Here is a 25,305-nt window from a genome sequence, read left to right on the forward strand (position 1 = left end):
GGCTTTATTTGAAGAAATAACACAAAACAGTAATCTATTCCAATATTCTCTAAATGGTCTCTTTGATTACATTGGCCTGCGACATTACAATTTTTCTGTTGTATAATAATAATAATAATAATAATAATAATAATAATAATAATAATAATAATAATAATGTTTTATTTTCGCTGGCAGAGTTAAGGCCATAAGGCCTTCTCTTCCACTCAACCAGCCTTAATCAATACAATACATAAATTTAAATTACAAATATTTTCACTACACTTAAAAGGTTCTCTAGCAATAATCTTCACTACACATATATTTAAATTTAGATATATCTATAAGGTAAAGTAGTAACTTAATTTATGAGCTAATTTAATTCAATGAATTATAATTAATTTAATATTTGAGATAGCTAGTAAAATGATGAAAATTAATTTAATATAAGCTTACTAGGACTATGTTACAGGGAGAATATATATATATATATATATATATATATTTCTATTTCTATAATGAGAATATTAATGTAATTGCCATTAGAGGTTTTGTAAATCTATTTAGAGAAATTAAAGATAATAATAATAAGAATGGACAGATGTTAGTTTCATTATAAGTAACAAATATTAATCAGCAATTCATCTGTTAAGTAAGAATTTATGTAATTTTGATCTAAATGAAGCTACTGTCCAACAACCCCTTATATCACTCGGAAGCGAGTTCCAATTTCTAGCAACTGAAACTGTATAGGATGAAGAATATAAAGATGTCTTGTGGTAGGGTATAATGAGTAAATTGTTATAATGAGATCTTGTACTTAGCTGATGATATGAGGATAAATTTTGAAAACGAGAAGCCAAATATATTGGGGTAGCGGTGCGCACAATTTGAAATAAGAGAACAAGAGAATGCAGGGCTCGTCGATCGCTTAGCCTTAGCCAAGACAGAGTTTGGAAAGACGGGGAAACATGATCATACTTACGAATATTACAAATATAACGGACGCACGCATTATGCACACGTTGTAGCCTGTTGCTCTGACTTAGAAGATGATTTAAGTTACTTTAAGCATTCTCGATCCACCAACATCATGATTTTTCACAGATCGCACAATTTCTTAATTAAAAATTTCTACAATTTATATATAGAGCTCATAAATATTGAACAAATTTTGTCATATTCAATTTCACAGATAGTTATAGGTATTATCAAAAATTGTGATTTTGAAGCTTTTAACCAAGGAAGAGCTCATACCAACCTCTATACATGGGTCACTGAATGATTAGTGGCAACAATGTTTGTATGTGACGCTATCTTTCGAGAAAGGAGGCTGATAGAGATATCTGAAACACGGTAGGCATGTATGTATGTATGTATGTATGTATGTATGTATGTATGTATGTATGTATGTATGTATGTATGTATGTATGTATGTATGTAGGGTCTAATCCCTTTTCAGGGCTGCATAATTTTTCCAAAATATATTCAAGAAACATATAATTCTGAGTAATGCATAGTCAAATTACGAATATGTAATAATAATAATAATAATAATAATAATAATAATAATAAAAACAGTCGCGGGCAGGGAATCGGACACGGAACATTTTCCTGAAAGGCTAACGCGCTACCATCCAAATATCAAGGGAAAAGAATGCATGAATAGGTTATGATGTTGAAGCTGGTTGGCATAAATTAATATTATCTCTAATATCTGTTTTTCAGCCAACAAGTATTTACACAAACAAATATAGCTTCCCAACATCCTAAATGGCGATTACGATGCATGTCTTTGTATATAACAACATCCGGATTAGTTTTAATTGTATTATTGTGCTTTATATGTATGTTGAATTTATGCCAACAACTGCACCTTTTGGCGCTGACTTAAAAAACACCGGCCACTTTGTGTTTCCACGGCTGTACAGCTGTCAAAAGAAAAAGTGGCCGCTCTCCTGAAACAAAGTTCCCTTCGGGTATCTTCGCTACAATTCGGAGACAGGCGATGTTACATGTTGTTGGAACACGTTGCCTGATATCTACAGTTATAATTGAAGTATTCTGTGTGTTATCGATAGCATAATGGTAGCGTTCAGGCCTCTTATTCATGAGGTCCTGCGTTCGACTACAACCAGGTGTTTTTATGTTCTTTTTTGTTCTGTTTTTGAGAGAGACAAACTATACATAATGGCTCCTTTTTCTTTTACGATTATTTTAGCAATTAACATCAGGTTCATTAATATATTATGCCATGACTTTATCATTATGATATTGTGGCTGCAAATGGAAAGAAAAAAGATTTTATTCTCAATAAAAATATCTTTCGTGGCATAAACAAAACAAATTTACTGGCGTCGGCCTTAAAACATTCAAACAATTAAGCGTTCAAAAAACAAAACAAAAAGCCACAATTCAATATTTAGTCTATCTTCCTCTTATCTCGATCATCTTGCAGTCGAATGGGCATGGAATTGACTAGTCTTTGCAAATAGCGACTGTTTTTAGACACGATATTCCAGGCATTCTGAACATACATACATAAGTGTTCTGTCCATGGGCAGGTCTTTCATTGCAAACCCAGCAATCTCCAATCTTTCCTATTTTCTGCCTTCCTCTTAGTCTCCGCATATGATCCACATATCCTAATGTCGTCTATTATTCTTTTCAACCAGAGACCCAACCAATTACTTTTTCTCTTTCTAATCAGTTTCAGCATCATTCTTTCTTCACTCACTTTTTCAAACACAATTTTATTTCTTATTCTATCTGTCCACTTCACACGCACCGTTCTTCTCCACATCCACATTTCAAATGCTTCAATTCGTTTCTCTTCATTTCGTCATAATGTCCATGTTCCTTCCCCATACAATGCCACACTCCACACAAAGCACTTCACTTGTCTCTTCCTTGGTTCTTTTTCCAGAGGTCCGCAGAAGATCCTTCTTCTTCTATTAAAAGCTTCCTTTGTTCATGTTTGCAGTTTTTCTTGGGAAGGATAGGCCTAAATGCGGTAAGATCCCGTTGCTTTCCGCACACCACTATCTCTTTCGCATCTTATTAAATTCCAGGGGGCCCAAGCGTGGAGATAAGGAGAGTGGATTTGACTAATTGGGCCCTCCGGACTTCACCGAAAGTCACGGCAAGGGTTAAATATTAATTCTATCAGGATGTTTGACCCGATCAGAGACCGGGAAATCTCAATTAGCCTTTGCCCCCCGCATCCTGGACTAGCTTCTACGAATCATCAGAAAATCTTAGAGTGTGATTGGGCCAATTTTTCCGAAAATGTTTCCACACTTTTGCCCTCGTAGCTCAGCGGACGAACGTCGGAATTTAGATGTCAACGTCTCAGGTTCAATTCCTCGTTACTCCTTTTCATTTTATTGTGGTTCAAGATAGTATAATGTAATAATACAAAAAGAAAAACTAATAGCAGTATTATGCAACTGGATTTTTCCAAACCTGATATTAAATTTATGTTATTTATATCGCTAAAGAACGATTACAATATAAATAACTTGAATATTATTTATACAGTATCACTAAAGAACGATAACACAATATAAATGATAAATATCGGTTTGTTTAATTGATATAAGATATTATATAATACATATTTAATTATCTAAATAAAATAACCTATTTTACAAAGAAAGATGTTTATTTGTGTTATAATAATTAATTACATAAAATACAGATTAATTATATTGCGAAAGGACTATAACAATATATATAACTTGAATATTCTTTTATAATGCTAATGAAGGAAAACAATATAAATGATAACTTGAATATTATTTATATCGCTAAAGAACGATAACAATATAAAAAACGTGAATATTATTCATATAGGAATTTCACAGATTTATTACAGATGTATTTAAGAAATTGTAGAAGAATAGTAATTAGTAACAGTGACCTATTTATTCTTCTTGGAGCCAAATTTGTAACTTTTAAAAGTGCGGTTACTATGTTGAAGTGTATGTGTTGCAACGGATGCTTGATTTGTTATGTATGTGAGTCAGTTATGGGATGCTTGATGTCGTCGCAATGTCGTAATTATAGTTTGATTGTGTCTGTGTGACTATTGTGTATTAATTTATGATGTATGGTACGGAAAGCTGCATATTTGTGTTATAGAAGTGTTACGTATGTGTGTTGTTAATGTTTTTGTATGTTTCAAATTGATAACTGATATTTGTTTTGCAATCGCAATGCCTAATTTACGGATTGTTTATGTTTTGTTTACATCGCGTAAGCTAATTTAATTTTCTTTTCCATTTCTCTTTATGCTTACCTTTTTTGTGTATAAAACTATAGCCCTAACATACATATGTAAAATAGGGCTAACCCCATTGGAGATACTGTAGCTACAATAGTAATAATTATTATTCATATCGTTATAAAACGATAACAGAATACAAATGATGACTTGAATTTTATTCATATCTCTAAAGAACGATAACAAAATATAAATAACGTGATATCCATCAAGAACGATAACTGGATATAAATGATAATTTGAATATCATTTACATCGCTAAAGAACGATTAAAAAATAAAATGAAAACTTGAAGAAGGCGCGAACCCAGAACCTTTGAATCACTAAACAAGCACTCTACCGCTGGTCTGCGAGGAGCAGATATGGTACACTTTCATAGTTCCGGAACTGCTTGTACAAGCAAATGCATCGTGTAACATCGCCGCGACCCGAAGTGGACTTTGAAAATATTCGCTGTTCACTAGTGCGGCCACTTTTTGTTTTTGACAGCTGTACACTTAGCGGCAAAAAGAATGGGCCGGCCGACAATTTCTAAGTTCCAGAGACATACATTGCGCATGCTTGTCTCGTCAACGCTGTAGTTCACTAGGTAACACATAATTAAACCATTTAAATTTGCTGTATTTTGTTTAAGAGACTAAAATATGTAATAAAATCGAATGGCGCATTGATTCTAGATACATCAGGGCCCTTGAAGAGTGAAATAATAATAACATTGATAAGTACAAAATCAACCGGAGCGAATATGAACAGGAAAACCATGTTATTATGCCCAACCGACATAAACGGTTACAGTAGCGTAAGTTGTTACGGCATTGGTATATTGAACAAGTTAGTAGTAGTAGCTCAAGGTTCGAATCTTCCCCCATCTTCATTTTTTATTACAAAATTGCCATTATATGTGTCTCTCAAAGCTATAATTATGTGGCGATATCTCTTAGAATATGCCCAAACTCTAATAAATAATAAACCTCCCTCTCTCTTTCAAGCAATACTGCTATCTGTTAATATAACGTTCTGTCTCGTCATTACGCTTGAAGATGGCACAGAAACAATAACTCATTGTCCTGATTCGCATAGGTTTTTCTGCGTATTTTACTCTCCGACAGGACTTCGATTGGAGAAATGTCATTTTCTCCGACGAGGTAATTGTCTCCAAAAGCAATGATAGTACTGCCTCTAGTTTATTGTATGAATGACCACCGATACGCTTCGCGTGAGGGTCGCGTGTTTGGGATGGATGTCATACGATGGGGCAGGACTTCTGGAACGCATCCACGGTCTGTTAACGGCAGAAGTCTACGAACACATTTTGGCAAATGTAATGATCCCTTCCGCCCGAAAACGATATCCAGAAGGAACACTTTTCTTCCAGCAGGATAATCATCCGATACACACCGCCAACCGGATTCAAAGATGGTTTACGAGGAGGCGTGATGTCGACTCAGTCGACTGGCCTCCAAATTCATCAGATATGAATCCATTTCAAAATTTGTGGGCTGCAGTCAAAAGGATCCTGCAGAACAACCACCCGTTCGGACACCTGAGGAATTGTGGGACAGAGTTCTAGATGCGTGGGAGAAGATGGCCAAGAATTTAGACCTGTTCCATAATCTTGTGGACTCCATGCCGCGCAGAATGAGGGCAGATGTTGACGCAGGTGGACGAGATACTAGTCCCCACCACAGCCTTGTTTTGTTAATACTGTATATTAACAAGTTGTTTGTTTTTGTTAATTTAATTATTTATTTGTGCTTGATATACGTCCGTTTTTTAGGATGTGAAACAATTGTTTTTGTTTATACAGACCAGGTCTCACCTATTAATAGCCCACAGGTGATGGGCAATAATATTTTAAAAGGCTCGCATAATGAAGTTTGTTAACAAATGCCATTTCACATTTAAACAAATTAAGTAAAAGTTAAAATAAAAAAAAAATAATTTTACCGTACCAGGAGGCGAACTCACAACCTCTGGCACGGATGTCAGACTTCTTACCACTGGACCACACACTGCTCGTAAGGTTTATTACATTATAGACGGACGACTTTCAATGAAGAGACATCACAGCAATGCCTTGCACTGGGTTACGTTTACACGAGTGAACCGCGCGATAGAACTTAGCATTTCTATCGACCAAGAGTCGGCCCATTCTTTTTGCCGCTAAGTGTACATCTCACCAACAAAACTGCAACAAGGACTAAAGAAACCCACATTTTAATTCACAAGCGCTGTGCAACAGAGTTTGTTATGTTCATTAACGCAATATACACAAAACTTCAAACTCTACTGTATACTGAATTCACCAATTATATTACGTTCTCTATCCATAAGTTCAGACTATCCATGTTAAGTAATCTGTAGAAATGAACAAAACTAACTGCCGCTCTTCCTCGCTGTGTTCGTTACAGTCCGCGTCACCGTTTTTGGCGTGTGAAATAAGTAATGGGAACGTTACATTTGTCTTTTACATTTGCCGCAGTCAATCTCACAACTGTGTTTGACAAATGGCTGATGTGACGTGTATTGGAAGTGGTACCATTCTCAGCTGCACTAGCAACATGGTCACAAACTGAACACTATATATCTAGAACACACGCCAAAAACGCTGGAGCCAGCTATACATTTGTTTTTAGTCTCGTCTCGTCTCGTGCGCTTCGAGTCTCTCTCTTCATTCTCGAAATAGCATTTGGTCGGCGTGGAAAGATTTCGTAACTTTGAATAACATACATCATTGAAATAAATAACATTATAAATCTTTAAATGAGACAAAAAGACAAACCAGAACAGTATCTTAGTTATCAAAATATTATGGTTCTATTATATGACATTACCTATGGTTTTATAAATAATAATAAAAAAAAAAAACAATTCTCAAATAAATTTGCATTTCTAAGAAACATAAAACATAATGTTAATATCTTTTTACTTGAGATTGCACACTTGATCTCAAACATATGAAAAGAAAATTCCTAGCCTTTTAATAAGGGTGTAGCAGTTAAATAAAGACTGGGGAACGGATTATTATACACTAAAAGGTAGAGATGATGTGTCAAATAGGCTACTTGATTGTTTATACATATTGTGACAGCGACGTGAGATTCGAACTCACGACCAGCGTCCCGCAAGAGAGCAGATCGCGCGGAGCACTGAGGGATGGCGCGTGGCGGAGAGAAGAGAGGGGGGTGTATTACGTCAACGCGACGAGGGGAGAGTGCGCGCGAAGCTGCTACTTACGGAGTAAAGGGGGACGGACCCTCCCGAATCTTCTAGAGAAGTCCGTCCGAAGTGGAGATAGCCAGATAATTCGAGAAGTCGTACTTTCCAGAAACTGTGGTGTGAGTATAAATTACGCGCGCAAGTGAACGCGAGGCAGTTTCAGTTGATTAGTCAGCCAGTCACTGAGTAAGCCAGAGCAAGCAAGCCAGTCTTGTGTACTGGAGTTCGACTCGAGTGTGCGTCCGCAACTGTGTCAGCATCCGAAGACCTGAGTTCGAGTGCAGTGGACTGTCTCTGAAGGTCTGTGGTTCGAGATACTGTGAACTCGTGTGACTGAGCTAGAGAAACTGTGAACTGAGAACTGACAGTTCTGATTTGTAAATAGTGCTTTGTAAATATTAGTTAAGATTAACAGTTCATTGTTGTTCGTAATAGTCCAAGTAAATTGTCATTGTCGTCAGTGGAGTGCTATAACGAATACTGTGTTACGTGTGTGGAGAGCAAATCCCATTGTTGACGAGAACGTTTAAGGTGAATTGTAGAAAGGAATTATTGTTGAGATAATAAAATTTCATTGTTGTTAGTAAATAAAAGTCACAATATAACAATTGCCAAAGTAGATAAAAGTTCAGTCAGGTATAAAAAACTGTGGCGATTCAAGGCTGCTTAACGTTCGGAACTTCGGGAGTGATCAATCTCGACGTCAAAACACTCACAAGCAGTGTTTACGTGAACGACGCGACGTATAGAACATTGTCGTGCGGATTTTTGGCTTTGCGGGCGCTGTTATTCTTGCTTGTTCGATCGTTGTTCATCTCTAGTAATCTGGTACTCCGTTAAAACACGATAGATAGTTAAGTTTGAATGTATCAATTATGTATACGGTATAACTTAAATCGATCAGGTCACAACTAGTTAATTGTATAACGTTGTCATTATTAGTGTGCTTGTAGCTATAACCCTAACATACTTTTTTGCAATACCAGAAAAAAGTAATAGTTCGAATCTTGATGGCTGTCCTGTATGTAGGCAATAAGTTTTACAAGATTGTCCACAAGTAACATATACAGAGTGTTTCCGGGCTGGTATTACAAACTTTCAGGGATGATGGGGAAAGGCACATGTATCAATTTGAGATAAGGAACCCTGGTCCAGAAATGACTGAGTCGAAAGTTATAAGTAAAAATAGTTGTGTGGAAATGGAATTGTAATTTGGCACCACGTGCCCTCCTTCCCTTAACCTTTGGAACAGTCGTGGAAAGATGGTATGGGCCGGATGTCTCCTATGTGGGTAGTTGGCCCGATACAATCTGTGACCTTGTCTACTGTTTCCATTGGCTCATCCGTATTCGAAAATCAGGTCTGCATATTCCGCGTCTCGTGTACTCCTCCATTTCACTAGGACTGATCGACTGGGCACTGCAACTTGTACACATACTGTACACTGCTGTCTACAGACGTGCTTATCAGGACCGACCATGTCCGTTACACATTACGCTATTTGCATTGCTTTAGTGTAGTTTCCTGTTCCCACCCCTCCGACAGCGCACTGAATGGAATTCTGTAAGTAGACAACGTAAACAACGTCAAAATGAATCAGTATATGTAAGATGTACAGATAAATACATATAAATGAAGTGTACAAAGGAATAAAATTATTTAATTTCCACACAACTATTTTTGCTTGTAACTTTCGACTCGTTCATTTCCGGACCAGGGTTCCTCATCTCAAATTGATACATGTGCCCTTCCCCATCATCCCTGAAAGTTTGTAACACTAGCCCGGAAACACCCTGTATATAGGCAGTCTTGTTTACTGCACATGCGCCATGCGTTGTTTCGAAAATAGTAAAATTGGACATCCCTTTCTTTTTCCTGAAACTGTAACTTACAGTAGGGTTGTCCTTAATAAATGGAGGTTTCAATAACGTAACTAATTGAAAATATACGCTCCTACCCTAAAATATGAACTCCTTGTATTAATGGAACATGTTCCATTAAAAGCTACAGTTATTGTTATTTATTTAGATTCTATTTAGATTTTTAATATTATGACTAGCTTCAATATTTTAGCTCATATTGAAAGTCCTAGTTGAAATTGAAATTTCATGGAGGTAAAGGCATAACAACAAAGATGCTCTTCTCACAAATAAAACATGTACAAACGTTTTTAAATGTTTGTTAACTAGGTTTTCCAATGTTGACTATTAGACACTAGCAAATGAAGAAAAATATAAATGTTTGAACATTGTGTATCATAATTTTTTTTCAAAATTTTACAAAACTGGCCATAAAATGAAAGGCTATTCTCGTAAATACGCAATACTTCCCCATTCCAGTGTCTGTCTGTATCTTTACTTGACCTTACGAAAGGTCACATATGCTAATGTACCGTATAGGTGTTGTAAATATAAAAGACTCTTGTCTTTTATTATGTTATAAAAAGCTTTGATGGCAATTAAACCAGGTTCTGCTGTAAAATACGGCATAAATGTCAACTTCTGCGACTTGCGTATAACGTAATATGGTCGTAAAGAAAAGATTACTTTTGATAATGGCAATGACACTTGATATTTACTTAAATTGAGATAATTCATCGTCTACTATTCAGGTAAGCTAGAAATGCGTTATAGGAAGGTGGCACAACGGAAAGCTTCAAATGTTACGATATTCCAACAATACAGTTGTATAGTGATTTTTATTCTGTACTTCCTGTGTGGGGTGCGCAATAGCGTCACGATTTAAACATAACGCTATAAGCCGGAAGATCATGGGTTCGATTTCTGATGGGGGTCATGAATCTTTCCATTGATCCAATCCTTTCTATCAGACTATGTCCCTGGAGTCTACTCAGTCTCTAACAGAAATGAGTACCAGGGGAATTTCCTTGGAGGTAAAGGCGGCAGACATGTAGAACTGACATCCCTACTGTCATTAAATGCCGATTTCTGTAAAGATGAAAGTCTTAACCTCTTGTCACCCTCTGGACATATTTGACCTGTCATGGGGCTGACTTTACATTTATTTTCTTTATATACGTATGTTTTCCGACTTTCATCTGACAGCTTTTAAGGCTATTAATCTGGTTGGTACAAGCTCCATTCCCAAGAATATGGTTACCAGATTTTACGTTTTTCCCGTTTTCGTACGTTTTTTACTTTAAAATACGTCTTCCGTAATTTGAGAATTATTTACGTTTCTTTTCCCGTAATATAATTACTGTCAACTGTTGTGACTTTGAAGTTGCTGTAGGTCTCTTTCATTTGAAGGATTTTGTGAATTCTGATGAACTGTATAAAGAATTTTGCGAATCAAGAGAACAGTTACTTAGTTACATGGAGAAGGAAATCAGTGTCTTTGAAAAATACAGGTGGAAAAGGAAAAAGAGAAGAAAGCTCGTTGCAAAAGTAACCCAAATTTATTTAAGAATAGAAAATGCAGTACAGAATAATAGTAATAATAATAATTGTTATTGTCATTAAAATATAATAATAAATAATGATTATAATAACTAATATTATTTTCTCTCTGTTTTACGGAAGGCTTACACTGCAGCGTGAGGCTTATTGTGTTTACCACATCTGTTCTGTGAATAATACGTTTGTACCAAAATACCGAGCTCTTGCACAAGTACAACACGCCGCACCGTGGGCTATGAATTATGATGATACATGAATTAATGTTGGTGAAATGAGTTCGAAGCCCAACGCCAAAGGTTATCAGCAGTTTGCTTCATTTAGTTGAGGGCAAACCTCGGAAGAAATCCGAACCAGAATTTGAACCTGAACCCGCTCGTTTGTCGATCAGATGTGCTGTTACTCCAAGAGTGGAAATAACCTCCCTAAAACGAAACGCGATCGTTCTAGAATTTTTTTCGTTTCCACAGGTTTTCGTTTTACAAAGAGTTGAGTTTTTGCAAAACTAAGAATAGACTACTGCAATATCTGACTGTAGGAAGAATACAATGAAGAAATAATTTGAAATAATAGTTACTACAGTACATGCAAAGTGAATTTTATTTTCATAATTATTGACTTACGTAATTGCAGCCTCTCTCTTTCCCTCTCTCTCAACCCTAGTTTCTTTGCTCCCACATTTCTTTTAAAGTGCATTGGCGCGACTTTTTTTAAGGGAACGTTGTAGGATTTCCTTCGAGTCCTGCATCAACTCAAAGTGTAAATTGCGCCCTAATCCATCGGTTATGCGACTGAAGTTGTGTGGAAAATAGATTAACTTCACGTTAGACTAATCAATGTTTGGATGGCAGGTAGCATTGTCTGAAAACAGTATGACCTTACGACTTTGACGTTTCATTGCTCTATTGAAATTAAGAAGCCAATCTTCCATGATAGAACTGGTCATCTAGGCTTTTTATTAAATCGCAGAGTTTTACTTTATTCGCATTGTTATTTAAAACTGTATTGGCATATTAACACAAAACTCAGAATAAATAAACGGAAATGTGAACCTAATTGACACTACACTAAAATTATTCACAGTTTTATTCTACTCGCACTGTCCTTAATCACTGTATGGGCTTCTTAGCATAAAACTGAGAATAAATGGAAGAAAATGTAAGAGGGTTGGAAGCAGTAACGGTAGAGGAGGTCAGTAACCTGCCCGGGTCCTTGACAATAAGCACAGAATAGTGACATGGTGAGAAATGCTTCACCCCCAACGACTGAGAAAGAAGAGCGAAAGTCTTCCAGATCATTGCGTGTACAGTCACACAAAAAAATTGTCATGCTTCGCAAGTATTATCGAAAAATTAGAAATGGTTTGATAGAATTTAGCAACAGTTACGCTTAAAATTACCCGTTCTAGTTAGGTTTTTTTTTTACCTAAATGGTGCACAAAAGTGATTCTGTTTCCGCTTTAGGCAGTTTTCCGTTTTAAAATATTATTTTACATAGGAAATCATTCCGTTCCCAAATTTATTTTTCGTTTGTGCAGGTTTCCTTTTTATAGAGGGTACGTTTTAGCAAGGTTTTACTGTAATAATAATAATAATAATAATAATAATAATAATAATAATTTATTTTATTTATTTATTTATTTATTTAGAATATTAACGTGCAAAAACAACAGCACAAGGCCAATTACAGTTTTGCACGATACAAAACAGAACAAAACAACAAATGATGATGAGAATGAATGATAGAAAATGGCAATGAGATGAAATACAAACAATATAATGGTCTACATAATCAATGATCAAATAATAATTATAAAATTATAAAATTAGTCCAATGAGATAATTGAAATAATGGAATAGTCAACATTAATCAATTGACCAAATGCAAGAAATAAAATGGACAAATAATTATTAAAATAGATCAGTGAGTTAAAAACTCAAAGATATACTATACATTAAATGGATCCAAGTTGAATCCATGCAAATTAGCATATTTAATGCATCTGCAGACCGGAGAGAGAGATTTAGGATTCTTATTATAAAACAATTTATGAAATCTTAAACCATTAGCAGGAATACGAAGACTGATATTCCTTATGAAAGATTGACAATCAATATCACTCTTAATGACTTTGCAAAAAAATAAATAATCAAGATCCTGACGTCTGGTGAACAAACAACCGCAATTGAAATAATTGCATTTAATCTCATAGTTATAATCGGAATTTGGTAAAAATCTATAAGAACACAAGGAAATAAATTTTCTTTGAATATTCTCCAATTTAGCCGAGTCAGTGGAAGTAATGGAGTTCCATACAACAGATGCATATTCAAGCTTGGATCTAACCAACGTATAGTATAAAATTAATAAACACATAGGAGTGGAAAAAGAATAAGTTATAGACCTAATTGGACCAAGCATTCTTAACGAATGGGTATAAATATATTGCACATGATCATGGAAATATAATTTTGAATCAAGTAGGACACCAAGATCTCTAATACAATCTGTCCTAGTAATTACGACATTACTGAGAGAATAGTTAAATTTTAGGGAGATAGTTTTCCGTGAAAAGGAAATAACAGAAGTTTTGGATTGATTAATTTTCATTCCATTTTCAACAGACCATTGTGAAATTGAATTAATGTCATTTTGAAGAATTTGACAATCAACCAAACTATTAATTTTGCGAAAGATTTTGAGATCATCCGCAAACAAAAGGCAGCTAGAACTTATTCTTTTACTTATATCATTTATAAATAATAAAAATAAGAGAGGTCCCAATGTAGACCCTTGAGGAACACCGCATAAACTATTAAATGGAACCGAGAGAGAATTACCTAGTCGAACACAAGACTGTCTATCTGTTAAATAATTTTCAAACCAATTAACGTAGTTAGTGGAGAGACCAAAATTACTTAATTTATTTAATAAAATTTTGTGAGGAACAACATCAAATGCTTTGCTAAAATCAAAATAAATTGAGTCAATTTGACCTTGATTTTCAACTATAGGCATTATGAGATTAAGATAGGAAACTAAATTAGTAGTTGTAGATTTCCCTCTTGTAAATCCATGTTGGGCCGAATTGATCTTATTTTTGACATAAAATGAAATGTGTTTGTGAATAATTTTTTCAAAAATTTTAGAAAAATTGTTTAGGATAGAAATGGGTCTATAATTAGTAACACTATTTTTATTACCATTTTTGAAAACTGGAATAATGGATGCTTCCTTCCAAAGTGACGGGTAAATTCCTGTTTTTAAGCTAAGATTGAATAAAAAAGTTAAAACAGGCAAGAGAATATTAGAGCAACCCTTGATTATAAAATTAGGAATGCTATCAGTACCTTTACATTTATTAGGCTTTAGTTTTTTAATAGCTTTATTTACATCATCGAATGTAATATTAGGCAGGGACAAACAGTCAGTGATATTAGAATTATAAGTAATGAAATTAGAGTTACAATTTTGTTGAACAGATTTAAATTGACAAGCAAATGCATTTGCAATTTTTTTTTCATCTGTGATGTGAACGCCATTTATTATTAGTTCTGTGGGATTACTATTAGTTTTACGAAAAGTTTCTACATATTTCCAAAATTTATTTGGTTCGTGCTTTAGGTTATCATCAATTGATTGTAACCATTTGAATTTATCAGATTTAATCATGGCTTTGACTTGTTTTCTAAAATTAGAAAAAATTTGATAATGATGATCAGTTTTATATTTTTTGTAATTTTTATGAGCTTTATTTTTTTTCTTAATAAGCTGACGTAAATCGTTTGAAAACCATTTAGGATAGTGCGATTTTTTAACAAAGGTGACAGGGACACAAAGGGATATAGCATTGTTTATAATTTGAGACAAGGAATTTGCAGCAGTGTTTACATCAGTAGTCTGATATATGCTAGTCCAATCATAATTGTATAGAATAGAATAAAGATTCAGATAATCACCTTGAGAATAATTTAAATAAGAACTGATTAGAGAGTGTTCCGGTAACGATAATTTTACTTCAATATAAATAGAGATAGATGGATGATAAGAATCCTCTAAAACTAGAGAGTGATCGGCAAGTTTAACTGTACTGTTTTTATCATTAGTAAAAACCAAATCAAGAAGCTTTTTACTCGTAACGGTAGAGTTAATTTGAATTAATCCAAGAAGGCAGGACGAGGAATATAAATCCTTAGCCTTAATTTTAGAGTAATAATGAGTATCATTAAGATTAGAACCAGTTGTCCAGTCCATACCAGGAGTATTAAAATCACCAAGGATTACTATTCTAAAATTATGAGTGTCGAGATTTTTTTCAAGAAAATTAAGATAAGATTTTAAGTGAATATGATCTGTATCAGGAGAGAAATAATGGTTACCTAATAACAGATTAAAACCATCAGTCATTCTAAGTTCAACCCAAACGCATTCACTAATAATTTCTAAGTCAAAACGTCTTTTAGTAAAAGGTAACTGGTTGCTAATCGCTGTTAGGACACCACCACCTCTTTTTTTGTTAGTGTCTGCAAACAGTCTATCTGCACGAAACACAGTATAGTTATTTGGAAATAAATTAGAATTAATAACTGACTCAGATAACCATGTTTCAGTGAGACAGATAATGAGATCATTATTACTCACTATATTCTGAAAAATTTCATCAACTTTAGTGTTAAGTCCTCGAACATTTTGGTAGAAAATCTCGAGATGATTAATAGAACTGAACATTGAAAATGAGAGCGAGCAAGACTAAGACTAAGAGGCATTTCCCTGAGAATCAACAGAGTTCGAATTATCAGAATGCGCAAAGTGCTGCTCAGGCTTTAATTTACCATAAAATGGTGCAATTAGGCAACCAGCAGGCCAAACTTCAGGTTTGTTAATGGAATCGAAATCCCTCACATCAACAGTGATGTGAAAGGAAGAATATGATTGATATTTGGTTTTTAGTTTAGTTATAGCAAGAGATCTTAGCTGAAGTTGATTCTTCAGGGAGTCCTCTATACTGTTTGTGTTGACTTTGGAACTAAATCTCGAAACAAATAGAGATTTAGTTTTAATTCTCTCAGGGGCCATTTCAATGCTACTCATGGCCAATGTTCCAACTTTAGGTTCTCTTTTTTATATTTTTTGCGAGTAACTAATTGAAAACCATCAGATACGTTGGCAGAAGTTGAAGCATTGGCCTGATTTAGTTCAATATTGTTATGTCTATCATTAGCAGGAGGAGTTGTTGACACAGACTTCCTTGTTGCTGACGCATCAGAATTACAAGTATGCAAGTTGTCAACAGCTTTGTTCACAGACACTACCTTGCTATAAGATTTCTTAATGGGGTCATTAGACTGACCCACAGAAGAAATACTATGAGATGATTTATGGGGGCAGCACCCCTTTGATAACATATCTGCCATTTGAACATTTAGGATAGAATTTTCATTTGCAAGTTCAGCATAAGACTTCCTAGGGCCCTTAGCTTGCACAGATTCATAATAATAATAATAATAATAATAATAATAATAATAATAATAATAATAATAATAATATGACTATGTTACGGAACGTCTAATGACGATATATAGGGTAAGAAAGAACAATTTCTTAAGTAGAACCCCTGATCACATATATATCAGATTTGCCATTCCCATGTTATGAAATGGCAACATAAAAAGAGAAGAACCACCTGAGCTTCTGCTGTCGTTAAGGCATTTTTTTACTCCATGAAACTCCACGTGACTACTTCTGCAGTCGCTAGATGGTAGCATAGTTAAATAGATAAAAGTTGTTGTCTTCGAAGTCCATTAGACTGATTAATCTGTTATATGTGATTATCTGTGGTGGTCTAATTTAGACTCTAGGAGCCCATGCATGTGTTCGTGTCACCGTGCAAAATAGGACCTGTTTGTGATATGTGATTGCTTTATGGAAGGTTGATGGCAGAACGATTATTACTCGTACTATATACAAGTCTTTCTGGATCATTTTTTTTTCATTTATGTTACAAGGAAAAATGTTTATCAAACGGGGGCAGATTTTATCTCTGGAATGTACACCACAGGAAGCGTTTGAGTACTGGTAGATAGTTGCTTAGTTACAAGGTTAAAAGCATCTTCTTGAAATTCACGTATCCTGGTCCGCAGCTGTCCAGCTACCCGCAAACATTGATGGATTATGTTGGTTGAATTCATAATGGATATCGTTGCCGTTTAAGTGGCATTACCGCCATATGCCCTTTACAATGTGCATATGAGCAGGTTCTGATAATGTGCACTCTTAACAAATACAGGGCCTTTCATACAGGATGATTCACGAGGATTTATCGTCCTTTACGGAGATTATTTCCGAAGACATTCCGAGCAAAAAAAATTTCATATAAACATAGGTCCTATTCTCAATATTTACAGGGTTACGTTTCGTTATTGGAACGCATTGCTGTGAACGCGTGATCTTGGTCAGCGTGCAGTCAGCAGGCAGCGAGAGCGCTACGGAACTCAAAGATAGCCTATGCCAGGCCTACACAAACAGCGCTCAACGAGCGCGCGTGCTCCTTCGGAGCGGGAGAGCGGTGTTTACCGCTCGCCGAAACGGAGAGGAAGATACGTCAGAATGACATAGACTTGCTATAGGTAGAGGAGAGGGAAACGACCACTCAGTTACCTAGTGGAGTACAGTGTGTAGGCCTATTCTCAGTAACTGTTTCACGTTGCTTACCTACTGCTACAGTGCAGTATGGAGGAATATAAAAGACGAAACATAACATTTAACATTTAACGATTTACAGCTCGAACTTATTGATCTTCAATGTTACCTAAGGGCTAAAGATCGTTTGAATAATACTACTAACCTGGTTGAGTTTTACAAGACTAAACATTAGCAATAATATCCACGACTACAGAGGCTGGCTGTGAAAATGATTGCTATGTTGGGCTCAACATTTATATTTGTGAGCAACTGTTTTCTATAATCAACTTTAATAACTGTAACTGATGTTTCATTATGATCAGTAGGCTACTGTTCCTTTCAGCTGCCAACGGTACTGATAAATAAAAATATAACAAAATGATATTGTACATTTAAGTAGCTATAGAATTTCTATTATTTTTGTAAAATAAATATTTCTTTATTAATTAATAATAGCCCAAGATAGTTTTGCAAACACTGAATGGGAATTCATTTCATAAACGCTCGTAATAGTACTTCCTTTTGCGTATATTTTGTACGAGATCCACCCCTTCTTCCAGTCCACCCTTATACAGAGCGCAGCTAATATCTGCATTCTGCTCATGAGCTGTGAGCCGGCTTGGAGAGCGCAAACCTTGTGCAGGCCTGGCCTATGCAGTCACGTAGAGCGATGAGTGCCGTTCACAAGCCAAGTGTACTCAAGCGGACGGCGAAAAAAATGTGCTGTAAACTTTCCAAGACTGTAAATTAGGATGCAAAATTGAACTGCAAATAATTAACTCTGTGGAAGTGGTGTGATTGATAATAATTGTTGTGATAAGTGCGTAATAATAATGTAATTTTTTAGTTAAAAATAGAAAAAGATGTCTGTAGGAAGCTACTAAGGGGTTCATAGCACATTTTTAGCTTCATAATACTTGCCAATTAAAGAAATGATACTTCTGAATGGTTCATTCTCTATTTGTATTATTCTTTTACCTTCAAACTAAAGAAAAAAACATATTTTACAAACAACTTTAAATTAGTGTAACTCTGAAAATATTGAAAATAGGAATTATGTTTATGTGACTTTTTGCTTAAAATATCTTCAGAAATAAGCTCCTTAAAGGACGGTAAATCCTCGTGAATCACCCTGTACGTAATTGATCACTCGAAAAATTAATTAATTTGTACGATTTTTGGCTGTGTTGTACATCTCTCCTAGTAAGGACCTTTCCCGGAGCCATACACTCGATTTGGTTGCGCGTTTGCCTGGCCGAAGTTTTCATTTTTATATGCAGAGCTGAATGAAACTATTGTTATGAAACTTAAAACTTAGAGTTAGTGTCAAAGGACCACATATTACGATAAATCGCAATGAACTTACACTTACACTAATTATGGCACACAATTCTTAACATATCTGCTGTCCCGAAACATGCACAAATAAATGCAAGCGATGGGCCATCTCTTCGTGCACTCTCGAGAGAATGTCAGGATTAACCATCTGTATCATGTGCAAAATCCTCTCCATCAATTCTGGGATGGTGAAAGGTTTATCTGCAAACACGCGATCCTTAAGAAATCGCCATAAAAATATCTAGGGGAGTTAAGTCTGGAGATCGTGGCGACCAAGCAATTGGACCTGCGTGACCGATCCACGTGTTAGGAAACACTTCGTTAAGCAAGGCTCAAACGCCATTGCATGCTGCTCATTTGTTATACCAATGCAAATAATATGCATGAAATAGAAATGACGCTTCCTGGTGAACACATTTGACTAGATCGACTTCTGGCGGCAAACGCGTAACCAAATCGAGTGTATAACACCTGGAGATGTTCTTATTAGCGGAGATGTACAGGGACATCATTTAATTTTTACTTCAATTTTTATTGTACCTGAGTTTTGGAATGTACTTCACTCCCAACCTCTCTACTAGTAAACTTCCAACCGTTCACGACACAGAGCCGAGGGCGCATAAGCAGTACTGACTTAGTGAGTATAGTACGTTCCAGAAATATGTTCGCGTTTTCCAGTGACGAAAGAGCTTTGAATATTGAATCATATTTTAGTACAGGTACTGTCGTCCGTTTGCCTACGTCGCATCCCGGTTTCCCCACCTGCTTCTATTCGCCCCTCTGTTAAGTCTAGTAGCTGGGCTATCTTAGCTCTTTTCTGAAAACATTAATTTCTGTTAGAAATTGGACGTCTACATAATATTATACAAGTATTTAAATTAACTTAAATAAAAGAGCCTTGTTAAGTAATTAACTATCACGTGATCCCCCCCTTTCAACGACCCTGCGACAAAACCACTTGAACGGACAGTAGGTAGCATTTCTGAGTAATTTTATCTTTTCGGATAAGTGGAAATTGAATTTACAGTACGTAAGGTACTCTTTTATAGAGTAGGTACAGAATTATTTCAACATGAGTTACTCGTACGAAGGACGAAATTGGTAAATGGAATTAGGTACAATAGTCTATAGTGCGATAATATGCACAAAAGAAAAGAAGCCTGTATCGAAATGAACGGCCACTATTTTCAAAAATGTGTTTAAATATTCATATTATGATTATTTTTCAATTTAACTTCATTCTCTATATTGTACGCTAATGTGCTGTAACAGTACAATATACACTGCATAATTAATACGTCCGAATGGATAGCTCAGTTCGTGTGTAAAAAGACTAAATATTAATACAGCACTGTATTTTGATTAAACAAAAACCTAATGAAAATTATCAAACTCAAAATTGCGATATTTCCTGGTTTACATAAATGGATGAACTACTTTTCTTCCCTCCTATACCTAGTAAAGTGATTTGTGTTTTACGCCAGTATCATCGAACTCCAGTCGTGGAAGGGGGAGCAAGCGGCGTTTCCTGTTTCAATCGTTAATAGAAAGGTATAGCCAGGTTAATATTAAAAATGTTAGTAAAAATAAAATGATGTCCCTGTACAACACAGCAAATAATAGTACAAATTAGTCAATTTTTCGAGTGATCAATTACTTATGAAAGACCCGTCTCACCCTCTCTGGATGTAAGTCCATAGGGTTGCGAAAGCTCCCTGGTGATCCCGTGAGGAGATATTCTCAGCGCCAGCTCCTAATATTTACATCTATCTAAATCTAACTTAAACCTAAGGACAACAGAAAACCCAGGTCGTACATAACAAGAACAATTCCTCATCAAAGAAAAAATCCTTGACTGGGTTAGAAATCAAACTCTAATCCTAATCCTAATCCTTCTTATTATTATACAGCGTAGCTAACTACTAGACCAAGAAGCTCCCCTATTCTACCAATTCTACTATTGTGGCATATTCTATACACCAAAACAAACATATTTTGTCATATAAATGCATAGCCGATACTGTTGAGGTTTTCGGCTTGCTCATAGGTGCTCGAGGGACTATACCAGCTTTTTTCGAAGAATTTCGAAGGCAGTTTGCTGTACCAACATATCTGAAGGATGACATTGTGATAGGCTAATTGTGTTAAAAAAGTCCTGCCAAATCCTAATTAATCACATGGTGCCACATTAATAGCAATTGCAATTTTTCACGCCCTTTTCTTTGTTTCCCTTCTTTAAAATTTAATATCTATGTTTACATATGTATAACAATTTTTTGAGGATATACTTAGTCCGTAAGGGCTACCCTCAATGGGTGGAGTTTACTAATATTATTATTATTATTATTATTATTATTATTATTATTTATCAAGATATGGCAACATTGCGTTATTTCAAAGCTAGTGTATCAATTACCCGTGGCTAAAATCGGAACTAACAGTTAGTGTTGTTGTGTGGTTAACAAGAGATGTATTCATAGTTGGCCACGATTATGGTGATGCGACTTCGCGGTCTACCGACATCATTCATCACAGGGCTGGGTAACTTTCGGTTCTGGACCCTGGACTCATTTCACTGGCATTATCACCTTCATTTCATTCAGACGCTAAATAACCTAGATGTTGATACAGTGCCGTAAAATAACCCAATAAAATAAAATAAAAAAATTCATCACAGGCGCAAAGCGACTTGTTTCCCTAAGGCGACGTTCCACTGCTACAAAATGTTTTTGGAATTGGGCGTCGTCGGGCAGGAAAACGTTCAGCATAGATGTGAGCAGCAGCAGAATTGTTTCTTACTTCACCGTAAATCAAGATCATATCGGTCATTTCACTGTTTGTGTATGGTTCCCCCATTCCATATTAGTGCCAACTGTTATGTTATGCAATTCAGTAAAGTAAAAATAACACTAAATCTCAGTTACAATATTCAACATTATAAATCAAACCATCACCGTACTATGAGACGTGACCAACTATGAACACATCTCCTTTTAACCACAAAATAACACTGACTATTAATTTCGATTTTAGCCACGGGTAAATGATACACTAGCTTTGAAAATACGAGTAAATATCGTAATGTTGCCATATCTTGGTAACAATGCAGTATCGGCTACACGTTTACTGTAAGGTTATTTTTTTTCAAAAGTAATTAAAAACATGAAACGCGTGTGTCATATTTTACATACATTTATTAGGAATAAATTGAATACAATTTAAAGAAAAATTATGTAAACTTTGAAAATTGGAACAATTATAATTCAGCATTAAAAATTAATTAGAAGTAAACTATTTGGAATATCAAAGTGAAAATTGGTGTATTGCATGTAGAGGAGACCTTGGTAATTTCGTGGCAGTGGTTATTTCCTGATATTTTTTCTGGCTCTTTCGTGAACTAACCAATGGTGTTACGAGATTCAAATTTCCGCCAAGGGATTGGATATGTTGTCCGGTTTCCAGAAACATACAGCAACGCTTTGTGTGACAATTGTAGCTGCTTCAGTGAGCTTTTGTGTTTGAAGAGAGCAAGTTTCAAGCGTACAAATTTTGTGGATGTTCATAATTGCATTACAGGCTTATTACTGAACGTAAGCATATGCTATTTGGTACAATGATTTATTATATGTTAATGAAATTTTAGAAAATATTTTTGGAATTCTAGATACATCTCAAGTCGCCATATAGGCTTAGCTTTAGCGATAGAAATCTTAGCTGTTTGAGGTGACATTTTGTTGAGCACTAGGGTTAAGAAAGCTGTGTGCCAGATGGGTTCCGAGGATGTTGACAAAAGTCCACAAAGAAACTCGAGAACCAGTGCGCAGTGAACTTTAGTACCAGTATGCGAATGGTGGAGATGGCTTACTTGCAAGAACTGTGACAGGAGATGAAATATGGCTCCACCATTTTGAACCGGAGACAAAGAGGTAGACAATGGAGTGGCATCATCCAAAAAAAAAAAAAAAAAACTAAAGAAATAGAAATTGAAAACTGTGGATTCGGCAGGAAAAGTTATGGCTACTGTATTTTTCGATTCAGAAGGATTCTTGCTTGTGGATATCATACCAGACAAACCACCATTAATTCTGACGCGTATGTGGCATCTCTCAAGAAACTTCAAACTCGAATGAGTCGTGTTCGACCAAATCGGGAGAAGCAGGATGTTCTGCTATTGCACGACAACGCACGATCACATGTCAGTCACAAGACTACAGACCAGATCAGAAAACTCGGATAGACAACACTGAAACAACCGCCTTACAGTCCTGATCTGGAACCATGCGATTACCATTTCTTTGGTAAACTGAAGGATCCCTTCGCGAAACGAGGTTAGAAGACGACTCCCTCGTGCACGCTACTAAAGAATGGCTCAGATGTGTTGATCCAGACTTTTACCTTGCTGGTCTACAGGTCCTCATTCAAAGGTGGCATAAGGAAGTTGAAAGGCATGGGGATTATGTGGAAAAGTGACATTTTGTTCCTAAAGGATGTGTCTACATTCTGTGAAAATAACAAAGCTATAGGATAATACTGTAATTATTTAATAAATGTCGTGCACTACTTTTGTAGTGACCCTCGTAACATATAGTAAAGTCCGTACTAAAAGTGTTCACCCTTTCAGAGCAAAGAAGATCCCTTTTCAATTACAATTTTTATTTTGATTTCATTAATAGTATGTGTTGATATGTATTCCTATGTTTTCTTGCTATGAATATTAGCCGGAATTACTATGTTTGAAGTCTTGTAACAATAAATGATAATTTCATTTGACTTTAATGATTTTTTCCATAATTCTTCTATCTCTCACGAAGTTATCAATGTAATATCACGAAATTACCAAGGTTATCACGAAATAACCAACCTACTAGCTTAAGTTATAAAAGTGGTTTTTGGAAATTGTTGAAAAACGTATCCAATCTTTTATGTCTCCAGATTTGTACAGCACATTATCGTCTATTAGATGGAAAAATCGGAATGAAAAAATATTTGCACATTTGCATTTTAAATTAATTTTCAAGAAATTATCACGAAATTACCAATGTATACCCTACAAATTGTAAGAAATATGTGGTAAAATTTCAGATTAATTGGTGTAAAAATGTAGAAGTTAGAAATTTCACAGTTCCAAAGCCCTAATTAATAATATGAGAAGAAGAGATGACTTGATAAAACACAATAGAGTGAGAGCGCATTTTAACCCTTAAATTGTAAAAACTTCATATCTCACACTACTTTATTAAACCGTGTCGGACTGTAAAGAAAACAACTATCGCAATGTCCATATTTTATATATCGTACAATATTATACTATTGTTAAATTTTAATTTTCCTACCAATTTTTTTTTCTATTGCTCTATTAAAATTATAGCATATAGCCTATTAACCTGTTGTATCCTATAGGATACATTGCGAATTTAAGGGTTAACAGAAAATTATCACACGAAGACTAAAATTTGTAACATTCACGTTGACGATGTGAGTGGACGTTATACACACCCATGATTTCGCCTGCGAAACCATTAAATACCTCCCACATGTCTGGACTGATATTTGGGCTGCCTATACAAAAATAAGCGGCTTAAATCAGATACAGTGCTCTGTACGTTAGACCAGTAGTATTCAATATTTTTGTTAGAGTACCCCAAAAAAACTTTTTTTTTCTTTCGTACCCCCAAACTGCATTGCAATTATGTAAGAAATAACAAAAGACTATAATTTTGTATGGAAAATAAATTTCATTATTATTATTATTATTATTATTATTATTATTATTATTATTATTGTTATTACTGTTCTTATTCTTTATTATTGTTATTGTTATTATTGTTACTATTCTTATTCTTTATTATTATTATTATTATTATTATTATTACTATTCTTACTATTTGTTATTGTTATTATTATTGTTATCGTTATTATTATTATTATGATTATTATTATTATTATTCTTTTTATCATTATTATTATTATTATTATTATTATTATTATTATTATTATGCGTACCATAACTTGCATACCACTGTATTTGACAACCTAATATAAAGCAAAGCGAGTAAGTAAGAAAGAAACATATGAAAGATAGAGGTGTACCATAATCGTTTTGAGCAGTGTATATGAACAAGGTAGAAAGGAAGCATGCCAGAGGAGGAAGGAAGTAGAAAAATAGAATATAATAAAATAAATAAACGATAAAAAATTCATAATCGAAACAAAACATAAGAACTATATATAATGTGAGAGGTGGACAACTAGGAGAAAGCAGATTGTAAGGTGATAGTATCAGCTACAAACTCACTCTCTTCTCTGTTCACGTCTGTCGTTGGTTGCTTGGCAACTGCTGATGACCTCGGTCCATTCACAAACGCTAGTGCATTCCTGGATGCGCGG

The sequence above is a fragment of the Periplaneta americana genome, chromosome 1 (assembly GCF_040183065.1).
Source record: "Periplaneta americana isolate PAMFEO1 chromosome 1, P.americana_PAMFEO1_priV1, whole genome shotgun sequence".
NCBI classification, from domain to species: Eukaryota; Metazoa; Arthropoda; class Insecta; order Blattodea; family Blattidae; genus Periplaneta; species Periplaneta americana.